At 47.8% G+C, this 13,163-nt stretch overlaps 1 protein-coding gene across 5 annotated transcripts in view; it reads right to left on the bottom strand.

Annotated features, from left to right (window-relative positions):
- Positions 1-13,163, bottom strand: part of ERBIN (erbb2 interacting protein) — a 2,559,118-nt gene that overhangs the window by 250,468 nt on the left and 2,295,487 nt on the right. The window lies entirely within an intron of this gene.

Here is a 13,163-nt window from a genome sequence, read left to right as displayed (position 1 = left end):
GGCCCTGAGAATCCACCGCTCTGGCTGCCTGTGGGCCCGAACCCGCGGGCACAGACTGCTCCTGCCCAGATCGGGGAGCCCGGAGGCCCGCGCGGAGGTTCAGGTGAGGAGCGGGTGGTGAGCACGTTGCCCCCCCTCCCTGCTGCCACCCATTGCCGCGTGTGTCCGGGGGCACCGCCTGCTCCACTGACCCGGCGGCGCCTTCTCTGATACATACGGAGCCCCTCCTGCGGCCTAACCTACTAACTCTGGTGTTCCCCCATGAGAGGGACTGCACTGCAAATTCACCCAGGCTCGTCTAACTGGGGCCTAACATACTGCTTGTGTGCCTTCTGAAGCCTGCGGCCCCCACCTCGTAGTGTCCTTTCACTATTTGGCTCCGACAGCATCTCACAATCCGCAGCAGTCCCCCAGCTGTCCAAGGGAGACACCCACGGGAAGCCATTTTGCAGCTACGATTGACCACCTTTGCGGCGGCCTCCACACATAACTGACACAGCGACATTGGAGGGAGGCCTCCGACCCCATTGAGACCTACACCCCCCCCCCCCACATCATCATCCCTCCCGCCAGCGTTCCCTCACCACTCCCGGGCCTACGCTGGCTGCAATGCCTAGCAGATACAGGGGTTCTGCCCAGGGGGGCACCATGGACAAGTTCACCAAAGCGGTCCCCCGAGCTGATCCGACCCATGCATCATCCTCACAGGACGAACCCGACCTGAGCCCTCACCATGGGGTTGCAATGCCAGATCTCACCACACTAATGGAATCCATGGCCAAAAACTTCGCCTTCCATGAAAAACTAGATGACATCAATGCAAATGTTGCCTCGCTAAAAACTCGAGTGGACCAGGCGGGACCTAGGATCACTGAGGCCGAAAATAGAATCTCGGTCAATGAGGATGGAATTCACGCGCTCCAAGACACTGTGGCCTCCCTATCGCGCGACATGAAAAGTGTCAAGGCGAAATGCGACGATTTAGAGTCTCGCTCCCGCAGAAACCACGTGCACATTATCGGAATTCCCCGAGAACGCCCTTAAGGGGCGGATGGAAGACGCAGTGGAAAAACTCCTCAAAGATCTAATGGACAATCCTGACCCTTCACCATATTTTACAGTGGAGCGAGCTCATCGGGCCCTATCACCACGTCCCAAACCAGGCGACATCCCCAGGCCCATTATTGCTAAGATACTCAATTATCGTGGCAGAGACCTCATTCTGCGTCTGTCGCGGGAGAAGGGAGACCTACGATTCGAGGCCCTCAATATCAGAATCTTCACAGACTTTTCACTGGCGGTGCAGCAGGAGAGGCGTCAATTCCTTGGCGTTAAGAAGCTGCTCAGGGAGCGCAACATCCCCTATGCCATTTAGTTCCCGGCGCAACAAAATCAATCACAATGGCAAGCTATATTTCTTCACTGTCCCAGACGAAGCAGTGAAGTTCATCGAGTTACAGATAATGCTACATGGGCCGAGAAACGACCGCCCCAACAACAACTAATCAGAAACAGCACGACCCATGGTGACATATCATATCCACTGATCCTTGACTTTTGATGTGTCAATGGCAACCTGAATATGTCCACTCAGCAGATATGGCCTCCTATCACTTGCACTGGGGTCGCAGGCTGGCTCCTAGATGACCTACACTGCCTTTTCCCCCTCTTGGTACCTGGAGCTAGCCTTGTGTCCCACTTTCTCCTGAAATGTTGACTAGCCAGAGTTCGCTCTCTGGCTCCAGAGGGCGATCGCAAGATCCGTTTACCGCAGCAACATACCCGGGACAGCACTTGCTGACCAGCATCATGCTTAAAATGCCGGCCGAACGGCACTAGCGCTCCCCGCTGCAGTTGCAATGTTTGATTTAATTTTGTTATTCCTAATGTTTGGCCCCCGTTGGGCGGGAATGTGGGCTTATCCACGTTGGATCCAGCCCTCCGACCTTCACCTCCTGGTGGTAGTCGGCTCAATTGGCGGCACTTGTGTTTTAGGGTGGGGGGACTGCACTGCATGTTGGGGTTGGGCAGTGAGGGTGGGGGGAGACAGTTGGGGTTGGGTTCAAAGCAAAAGACATGGCAGAGTTACACAACTTCAACTCAATATAGCTATAATAATGGCGAATGCAAACTATGGCATGGTAATGAATATTACTGCAGGGATGTCCCATAAAGCGACACCATGGCCCTTAACATTATGACATGGAATATTCGTGGTCTGAGCAACTTCACTAAAGCCCGCAGGATAACTACTTATGCCCAGGGGCATGGAATTAAGATTCTCTTTCTTCAAGAAACTCATGCCCTGAGGCGCCTAGCGCATACCTCGCCCCGACATGGGGCAATACCAATACTACACGAAATACTCAACCCAGTCCAGAGGTGTACTAACCACAAATCAGTCCAATTCCCATTGCGCACCAGTCACGTTGACCCTGAGGGTAGATATGTAATACTTCACTGCTCACTCACCAATATGGAATGCCTCCTTGTTAACACATATGCCCCTAACTTTGATGCTCCAGATTTTTTTGACGCCATAACCACCACGCTTCTGAAGTATATTGGTATTCCTATCATATGGGGCGGGACATGAACTTAATTCTGGATAACGAGCTGGACAGATCCGGGACCGCCCGCAGAGCCTCATCGCGTGCAGCCCATAGACTACAGGCACACATGGACACATTGGGTCTCAAAGATGTATGGAGAGCTATCAACCAACAGGCTAGAGAGTACACCTTTTACTCATCGGTACATGATATCCTTTCCAGGATGCATGGTGGGGAGGGCCACGGAGATTAATATATTGCCGCGCACACTCACCGGTAACACTTCACATAATAGTAGGACAGGACCACCCTCCCCGCTCCTCCTGGAGATTCAAGTCAGAGGCCATCCAAGACATAGTTTTTAAAGCCGATATCCTCGCTGATAAACACCTTCTTTGACTGCAGCAACAGGCAGGATACCTCTGATGGGGTGCGCTGGGAGGCATTCAAGGCCTTCATCAGGGGGATGTGCATCTCTAGAGAGGCCGGGGTCCTCAAAGTTATCAAGAATAGCCTGCAGCGATCGGAAGCGAAGCTAAAAGAACGCGAGAAGGAGTATGCCTCTGCCCCTTCCCCCGACCACACTGGCACAGATCAGAGCAGAATTGGAAGCATTCGAGACCCACGCCCAGAGAGAGGTCCAGTACTATGCCCGTCCCGTAGCAGCCAGGAAATATGGTGAGAGGGACAGACCGGGGAGAACACTGTCCAGACTGGTCCGTGCAGAGGGGGGCAGGACTCGCATTGACTGTGCCAAAGACGCAGGCGGCGCCCTGTGCTGGTCCGACCAGGACATCCTCGAGACATTCACTGCGTTCTACACAACCCTATACGGCCCCCAGCAGGAATGCAGCCTACAAGACATGGACGCCCTGCTAGACCAAATACCCATGACACTCCTCTCCCGCGCCACTAGCGACCAACTTGAAGCTCCATTCACCCTCGACTAGTAGATTGCTCGTCCAGAGTGCACTGACAGTCCTTAATCACCAATGCAACTGCAGAGCCAATACTTTAAACGCAGGTAGATGACGCAATGGCTTACAACCACACGCACTCTTAGAAAATAATGAGCACTTATACGGCTATTTATTCAAAGCTTGGAAGCAACAAGTGATAACACAGAAATAAATCACAGAAAAGACAGAGAATTCAAAAGAAAATAAATCACTGTGGGCGTAACTGAATCCCTCATCTCGCCAGAAGCAGCTGGAAGAACCGGATAACAGCCAGGCCGAGAGCACAACAGCCCACAGGTACGCCGGACGAAAGCGCTCCCCCTCCGACTGAGGTCTTTGTACTTGTCCCGTCTGACTGTTGAAGGGTTCCGCATATATGCACTCCTCAAAAAGGGGTGGTAATTTCTCGAACCTTCTGGCAAATGCACTTGCGCATTGATGGGCAACCGTTGGTTGCCAGCTGGGTCAACAGACAGTAACCTCAAGGAGCAAAGCGCTTCCCTCTAAGAAAAAGCGCCACGGAAAACAGTCCCATAACTCATAACAAGACATAAAGCCAGCTTTCCCAGCAGAATGTCCTTTACTGCATACCAGGTTTGGAAAGCATGTTTTCTTCAGCAAAGTAAATCCAGCTCTCAGCATAATAAGTACAGCTTTTCACTGCGACATGAAGTAAATATCCATTATGGCTCTGAGTGCTCCCAGAATACACCACGCACCAGCGCCATGTTTTAGCTCAAGCATAACGACGAGATAACCACAGTCATCTCGAACTGCCCTAAGGGCAAGGCACCAGGCCCGGACGGCCTCACTGCCGAGTGTTATCAGGAACATGTAGCCATCCTGGCACCCAGACTCCTGGAGGTGTGGAACGAGTCACTCAGGTTGAACACCCTACCCCAATCCATGCGCAAAGCGCTTATAACTGTGCTACCCAAGCCAGGCAAACCGCTGGATGAATGCAGCTCTTATAAACCCCTTTCTCTGATCAACACCGACATGAAAATATTTGCTAAGATTATCGCAAATAGATCCCTCATATTATGTCGTATATCAAACTGCTCTACACAGACCCCGTAGCCAGAGTCCTGGTCAACACCAGGACCTCGGATCCCTTCGCTCTCCATAGAGGTACCCGCCAAGGCGGTCCATTCTCCCCGATACTCTTTGCGCTCGCTATCGAACCCATGGCTGACAGCGTCAGAGACAAACACACACGTAAAGGTATACGCCTACGTGACACCCCGGAGATCATCTCACTATATGCAGACGATGTGCTACTCTGTGTCAGGGGACAAAACAAAAATTGGCTCTTTCTCGGGCTTCTCCATAAACTATACTAAGTCTGAAATCTTTCCGCTCACGCCGACCACCGCACAGCCGACATGCGAATTCCACCTCCTTTGGTCACCAAAGGGTATCACATACCTTGGGGTAGAGGTATCCCTCGCTAAAGATTCACTATCGGCCGACAACTACGGAGGCACAAATGTTGAAATGGCGCAATCTCCCGCTCTCCTTGTCGGGCAGGCTGTCTCTAATCAAAATGATAACTGTCCCTAAATTGCTCTAAAATAAATTGCTCTAAAATAAATTATATTTTATATAAAATATAAATGTTAATGTGCCGATCTGGCCTGGAAAGCGGTACTTCAGGAATCTGCACTCCGCATGCGCTCAATTTCTGTGGCACTCCGGCATGGTTCGTAAGAAATGGCAGCATATGACTTTTCCATATGAGAAGGGGGGGCTTCACCGCCCCCGACTTCGCTAAATACTGGACAGCCGCGCAGGCCCAACACGCCACATACTGGTACACGCTCACCGATCCACCCTCACAGGTGAAGCTTGAGAAGCTAGCAAGTGAGGGAGTTCACACCCTCTCTCATACTCCAACACACATTCCATACCGATGCCCCGGCAGGCCCCGTAGTGGCTACAAGCATGGCTTGGAAAAGAATACTACATGCACAACCTGGCCCTCAACTGTACTACAAATGGCTGCCCATTTGGCAATTCCCAGACCTCAGCCCCACACACGATAAACTCCTAATGAAACACTGGTATGATTTGGGATATCGGGCCCTGACCGACCTATACCCTGAAGGGAAGTTCATCACCCCGCAGACATGGCGTCCTGGTCATTCCGGCACTGCACTGGAACTACAATACTTCAGGTTGAGAGCAGCGATTCGAGCCTGGTGGCCCTCATACCCCGATGACAGCCCAGACTCGCCGCAGATTCACTATTTAACCTACTCGGCCGGGGCTAGAGGTATAGTGTCCTCGCTGTACAAAATGCTGATGACCAATCCTTCAGATGTGCCACATACGGCACGTGATATATGGAGCGATGAGCTGGGACTCCCCATCACTGTCGCAATGTGGAGGAAAATGTGCATACACATCCGTACCACCTCTTTAAATGCCAAATATAGGTGTATGCAATATAAGCTCCTAAATAGACTATACTACACACCGCACAGATTGGACAGGTTCGCACAGACCCAGGTTCACTCCTGCCCTAGATGTAAATTTCCAGAAGCGGATCATATACACATGTTTTGGTCCTGTGACGCACTGGGCCCATACTGGAAAGCTGCAGCGTCCCACATCTCTCCAGACCCGTTAGCTGTACTGTTCGGCATGTGGGATAGCCCCGAATTGAGAAAAGTGTACATGTTTCTGAATGTCGCCACCATAGTTGCCAAAAAATGCATATTAGAATGTTGGAAGCGCCGCTCCCCCCTTCATTTGAAATGTGGCTGAGGGCCCTCACCTGGACTCAAACGTTTGAGGAGGACTACATTAATACCCTCCTGCAGACCTCTCGCCCCAAGAATGTATGGTCAGAATTTTGTACCTATCTGAACAGCAAGGATGACCTAAAACTACTGTCTTCCCCTCCTCCTGGTGAAGTGAACTAGTCCATTACTAAGCCTCACATATATGTTAAACTGCATATCTACCCCCGCTTGTATTTACCATGCACTATGTAGTTACCCATGCATCTGCTACCATATATATCTTGTACATTCTGTTGATTGTCTGTTCTCTCGCTGTGCCAATAAAGAAAAGTTTAAATCAAAAGGCAGCACAACGTATTGGAAATGATGGCTCATCACAGTGAATCGGTGGAACTTCCTGGGTGGCTGAAAAATAGGGATATGCGTCCTTAAGGTCCAGGAAGAAACATCTAATCTCTCTCACAGAGAGCCTCTCTGGGCTGGCGTCACCATCTTGCATCTCTCTAGGGGGGGGAGGAAAAGATTGGGGGAAAGAAAGATCCAGCCCTACCCTCAAGCCAGCCTAGTTCTTCTTGGGGACAGCGAATATCCTGGAATAAAACACTCTGCCCCTGTCTGGGGTGGGTACAGATTGCACAGAACGGCTTGGTCTGTACAGAGTTGTGCAATTTCCCTAAGCAATGCCGGGGATCCGATCTGAATCAGAGGCAGAGAATGAGGGGCTCTGACTCTAATTCTAAGGTTTTGTGGGGGGCTTAGTGAGGATTGTAAAGGATTTGGCCATCTGAGTACATGTCTTTTTCTTTGTTAGCTCCTCATCTGTGGAAGTGGGGAACAATTCTGACCCCTCAAAAGGGAGGTCAATTCTTTCTTGAACATCTGCGGCGAACTTGGTTGAATGCATCCCAGCAGTTCTGCGCATGTCGACCCCATGACATATACCTCCACTCGCAGTATCAATATGTGCCACTGACACCGCCAGCATATCCTGTGCTTTCCCCTTTGCCTCAGAGAGACCAGACGAAGGCCGTCTGCCTGTCCGATGGGAGATTTTGTGTGAAGTTGGCCATCTCCCGCCAAAACTATTGATTGACTGCGGATAAGATTGCGTTTGCATTGGCCAATTGGAGGTGAAGCCCAGCGTTGAGGTACACCTTTCTGCAGAAGCTTTCCAGCACCTTGTCCTCTTTGGTGAGAGTGTTGGTGGAAGACGAAGTTGCGGCCAAAAGTGGAGGGCTTAGAATATAGAGAGGCTGCCACTACCACAGATGAATGAGGCTGCCGGTATGTTGAAAGCATCACTGCATCACTTCCCACCTGCCTGAAGCGCACATCCAAGCGCTTTGTTGGTTTGTGGTTGTTAGTTTGTGAATGGCAATGTGGTTTTTGCCACACATTTTGGACTAGCATTATCACATCTTATTGCAGGGGAATGCCCCATTTGTTGGAAGCACTGAGAAACTAAGATTTCTGCCAACACTGTGTTCCTGGTGTGCCTGCTAAGGTGGTGGTACACCTATGAAATCGGCTAGGCCCTCCATGCAGTCATGAATGATTTGGAGGAGGCAGAGTTCTCCTCAGTACCATTTTCTGTGTCGCTGTCTGGGCCCTGTCTCCGATTCTGGCCCTGTAAGGTGTTGGATTGCCGAGCTTCCTGTCCAGCGTCCTGCGCCACTGCAGCTACAGGAACTGGGGGTGTATAAACCAGCAGTGATTGAGGAGAAGGCAGTGGAAGTGGCGGCAGACGTAGCAGTGCCCCCAGCGGATCCTGTGGGAGAGGCAACAATGGTGACTGCGGAAGTGGTTGCTGAGGCAACAGATGACTTCTCCCAATAAGCACGAGTGCCAAGAATCTGTCCTCACAGGCCGTCTTGGCACTGGGGTGTGACTGGTGTCCGTGCTATGGGTAGCCTTGCTGATGTCGGGCACAGTTTTCCCTATACCTGGGAGCTCTGCTGCACGCTGAGGGAGAGGCAGTTCACCACCGGCCTGCGGGGCCCATTCTGAAGGTGATGAGGAGCATGGAGTGGAGTCCAAACTTGAACTGCCTACTACGTGGCTGGGTGTCATTTTGTGAATATCAGGGAAAACAAGGTTCAGAGCAGTGTCCCTTGTACCAGTTCTCAAGTGGGGGCTCTGGTGACGATGAGCAAATTGTGTGGGCCTCAGAAGATGCCCTGTAGGCCAACGCCCTCAGTTGAGAGACTGGTAGCCTGGCTCATGTTGCTTGAAGAGCCCCTCTCAGGAATATGCCTGGTCACAGAACCCAACACATGCGTGTGGTGGAAGAGCTTTTGTGCCCCCCCAGTGCCAGGCCCAGGACCACCCTGCGATCCCTCTGCATGGACACCAGTAGCTTTCTGAGCCTCAAGCCTGACACTGGTATGAGAGTCTGAGCGACCCCTCCCAGTGGAAGAACTCCCCAGAAAGGAGTCCCCCGGCCTTGCTGAGCAATGGACTTACCTTTTCCAGAGATTTGGACGACTTGTTGACAAAAGTCCTGATGTGATCAGGTGCAAATCTGGAAAATATTTCTCTCCACCTTGCATGTCTATTCTTGAGTGTCCTCAGCATTAAGGCGGTACAAGTGGCGCACAGATCCCACTGGTGATCGAACCCCAGGCACTCTGGATAGAGCACATGGGGATCAGATGCTGGGAAGGAGTGGTTGAACGAAGTGCAACGTGTAAACCCTCCCGCGACAGACATGCGCTGGGGTAGGCAAGGAACCGGATGTCGGTTAAGATAAAAAATGTTTAAAAAAGTAGAACAAGTTAAGGGAAACTGCCACAAAGGGATCGCTGCTCGGTTCGTTCCTGTTCACATGGAAAAAGTGATTGAGGTGAGGCGTCGGAAGACAGGATTAGCTGGCATGGTCACAACTGGGGCCGTGCCCCCGCAATATGCTACTTTTAAAATGGAAGCTCAATATTTTGTTGCTAAAAGGTTCTGAACCCGTCCCTATACCGGGGAAAGCCCATACAGGATGGAGGATAGGGAAAGGGACATAGGTGTATAGCTGACCTTGATTGCTAGAACTTACACGAGCAGCCACTAAAGGACTCATTAAGGCGAGCATTTAATAAACAAATTAAAATGATTAGGTAATCTATTAATACCTTCAAAAGTACATAATGCCAACAAAATTTAAAATATGGAGAAGCTAAAAACAAATTGTCTTGAGAAAGTTGGCACGACCATAAGCAGTGTAAATAATGTTAAACTACATTTAATTTTATTTTATTTTTTATATTAAACTATATTTAAGACAAAATAATTAAAACTAATTTGAGTTGTGAATTACGTTGTAGGATGTTAACAGCTCAATCTGTGGATATGTGGCAAAAGAACTAAATAAAACACTTCAGTTTGTGGGGAGACAACTGAATAAGGTTTAAATGGTATATGAAAATTGCCTTAGCAGACACATTACGAATGTATCATCAATACCGAACGTCAATAAGAAATGGTGTTATGTATAATATGATCCTGAAGAAGACCCAAATGCTGTGCAAAAAAAAAAACTTCAAGTGAAATATAGGTAGAAACATGTAAATCAATTTTGTCTGGAATGCATATAGAAGTAAATACATATTCTGCATAATTAAGGAATTGAATGGACAGAATAATTTTCAGTAAAACGGAAAGATTTGATATGCGTAGGATTTGAATGGGATACAAATGAGTTTGGTTCTATGTTGTGTTGTTCGTGTGTTAGTTTTAAAGTACCGAGAAGGGTGTATGTACATCAAATGTACTATATATTACAATGTACATATTTTTTAAATTCATGGTTTTTAGCTGTGGTTTATGGTACACAAATCACTAAATGTATTACTTTTAAGAGAAGTTAATCAAGAGCAATTTTTTTTCTCACAAAATGCTAATTACCCCATCTCTTGATACAAGGGGAAAACCCACAATAAATATGAAAAATGTATACTTTTAAACCTGCCTTTACAGACGTGAACCAATGGATTCACCATCACATTCAGCATTAACTAAATCAGAAACACATTTGAAGTACTGTGGGGAATCTGAGCTTGAATGCCGAGCAACAGCAACCTACCAGAGAACCAACACAATCGCCTGTGCAAGCAACACAGCGCTCTCACCCAATTCACCACACCCCAACTCTTGTTTTGGATGGGTCCCAGCAGTGCCATCCATGTTGAACACAGGTCTGTGAAGCAGGCGGCATGACACCATCCCCAGCAGCTCAGCCAGGGGCTTAGGAGCAGGCACATCGGGCACACAGTGCTCATTGTCCTCTTAGTCATTGCAGGATTAAAAAAAGATAAATAATTATTGCTGCTTAGTATTACTTGCTGGACCACAAGTAGAGGATGGCGAGAGGGAGAGATCACTTTGCAGGGGGCACTTTCTTCCCATCATACGGCCGAGACGGTGAACATTCATGCGATCAGGGTGTGTCAGACGCTTTCTTGTAAGGGTCAGGCACAACTTTGAAGGAAGGAAAAAGCTAGCCAAACTACTTTATATCCTTACACCAATCCATAAATACGTCTACAAAGTAACACTTCGGCAAGGTGGGTATGGCAACATTTTGCCCAAACTGATAAAAAGGCGGGAACTGAGTATACAGGTGTACTTATTATAGAAAGCAAACAATAAGATAATACTTACTAAATTAAGGTTTTTCACTGACTGAAAAACCATCAAAGTCTTTGCACTGGTATAAGACATTAACCCATGCTACTTGTATTAAAATAAAACATGTGAACCCCTGCCATCATTCAACAGCCCCTACAAACATACAAATCAGTGACCTGCTTCTCGGGCACTACTGCAAGTGCCCACATTATGGTTCTTCACTGTATTACGTGTGGATGAGAATGTGTGTTTCGATTCTGTTAGGATTCCGTTTTTTTAGTTTAATTTTTGACACACTTTCACCTGCAGGAAACTTTCTGTGCATGCAAGCTTGCACATGCTACTACATTGGAAGGAGTTTGAGGAAAGTTTTTTAAAAAAACCTTGCTCTGTTTTACTACCACCTCTCAATGTTTTTCCACCAGTGGAAAGGCCACATTTTGCTGCACTGCAGATGTGGTGTCCCACGGTTCTGAGCACAAGAGAGGGTGCTAAACGGAGACACTTCCAGTCAAGGAGCAGCTGAATCGGCAGCTCCAGAGAACTTCAGTTAAGCGCCTCAGCTTCAAGCCTGCATGGCTGAACAGTTAATCCAGTTCAGAAGGCGTTTAGAAAAGAGGAAACAGACTTTGCCAGAAACGTACCCAGCAGGAATAGTTCTAAGTCAAAGTCTGAATAGCCGTTTTACCCACAGCCATCCCACCCAAAGTTGAGCATTGTTCCACTCTAAGGTATACTACTTCCCAGAAACAGGCAAAACGGGTACATCGAGGCTTAGGGTCACACTCGAAAAGAAAAGTTTTAAAGACTGTCCCAGGACAGATTTCACACGTAAACTAGAAATACTCATAAGAAGAGGGATGACAATATAGTTTCATTACTGTCCTCAAACCGCTCTGCCAGAGACTTTTCCACATCTGAAAACTGAATTAAGGTGAGACAAGTTCCTGGGAGATTCGCAGTCTAGTTTTAAACTTTTCAGTGGGACAAAATAACTTGCCTAATTAGTCAAAAGACAGATTTAGATAGTTTAGGATTAGTTAGATAGGTAGGTGCAGTCTATAGGCATGAAGTGCTTAGTCCAAGAAAATAAAATTAATTTTAGGAATGAATAGCTGCTTATTCTAAAAAACAAAACCGAAATTTCCTGACAAGAAAAAGACTACCACGGAATGCAACATAATAACTTTCAAAGGAAGTATTAGAGCACAAAATGCAACAAATGAACCGCTCAGTTATCAGGGGAATGTGATTTGGAGGAAAGAGAGGTTCAGTTTTAAAATAGTCTGAAATTTAACAGGTTATTTCCCCCTTGTGTCTTCTAGTTCCAGATGTTAAAAACCAGTGGAGGCTGAGTTTGTTATTTCATCTACTTCCCCTTTCCCTCAGAGTGGAGTATGGCAGCAGAATAGTTTAGGCTGTTGCATGACTGTGGCCCGGGCATTTGGAGGGCTAGCAGCTCCGCAGAACCCTGAAGAATGTGAATCTGGCAACTACATAGTGGTTCAATCTGACACAACATAGCGGCCAACAGCTTGCAATATGACGTTCAGGGTGTGGACCTTCTAAAGAGGACAGATTCAATGGCATAGAGAAGAAATCAAGGGGAGCTACGGTAGGCTTTGTGGTGGAGTTGAGCTGCAATGCTGGTAAACAAACTATGGATCTTGTTTGACCGTGGAGTGTGCAGGGACATACCCAAAGACACTCAATGATATGGGTCAAAACAAAGAAAAGGAGACCCTTCCAATGAGCATGGTTTTGGCACAGAATTAGTGGGCATGTTGGCATTTCGATGGCATTGAATAGGATGGATAAGTAAAGGCCAACTTCAGTGTTGTATTAGGACACCTACCTACTACCCATTTTCCTAAGCCTATATGTTTGCCTCATTGTGTGGCAATTTCAACAATGAGAAGCCATTATCTGCTCACCGAAGTGTATTAACTAGAATGCTAATCAATGCCTTCTATGCTGTAGTACACAAGCTGGGCACAAGAGAAGTGCATTGAAAGTTATTTTGAAAAAGCAATGGACAGAAACACCTTTTATCCCATTTCATCAAATTCTAGAACTACCCAAATGTCATCAGTTACCTATGTACAGTCCTGGCTTGTTCGCCAACAACACTTTACATGCTGGAACTTGTAGGATAATACAACACAAAAACATACTTGCAAAGTGATGTGGGCTAATGAGCCAGAAATTGATAAAGGGCACATATTGCACGGTGCTAGCTGGCAACTGTGGTTTAGTGCTTAGTAAGAAATCACTAACGTTTCCAATCATAT

Source organism: Ambystoma mexicanum, chromosome 6p (genome assembly GCF_040938575.1).
Source record: "Ambystoma mexicanum isolate Mex_15411 chromosome 6p, UKY_AmexF1_1, whole genome shotgun sequence".
NCBI classification, from domain to species: Eukaryota; Metazoa; Chordata; class Amphibia; order Caudata; family Ambystomatidae; genus Ambystoma; species Ambystoma mexicanum.
Note: the sequence above shows the minus strand (reverse complement) of the source record. Positions and strands in the feature narration are given on the sequence as shown.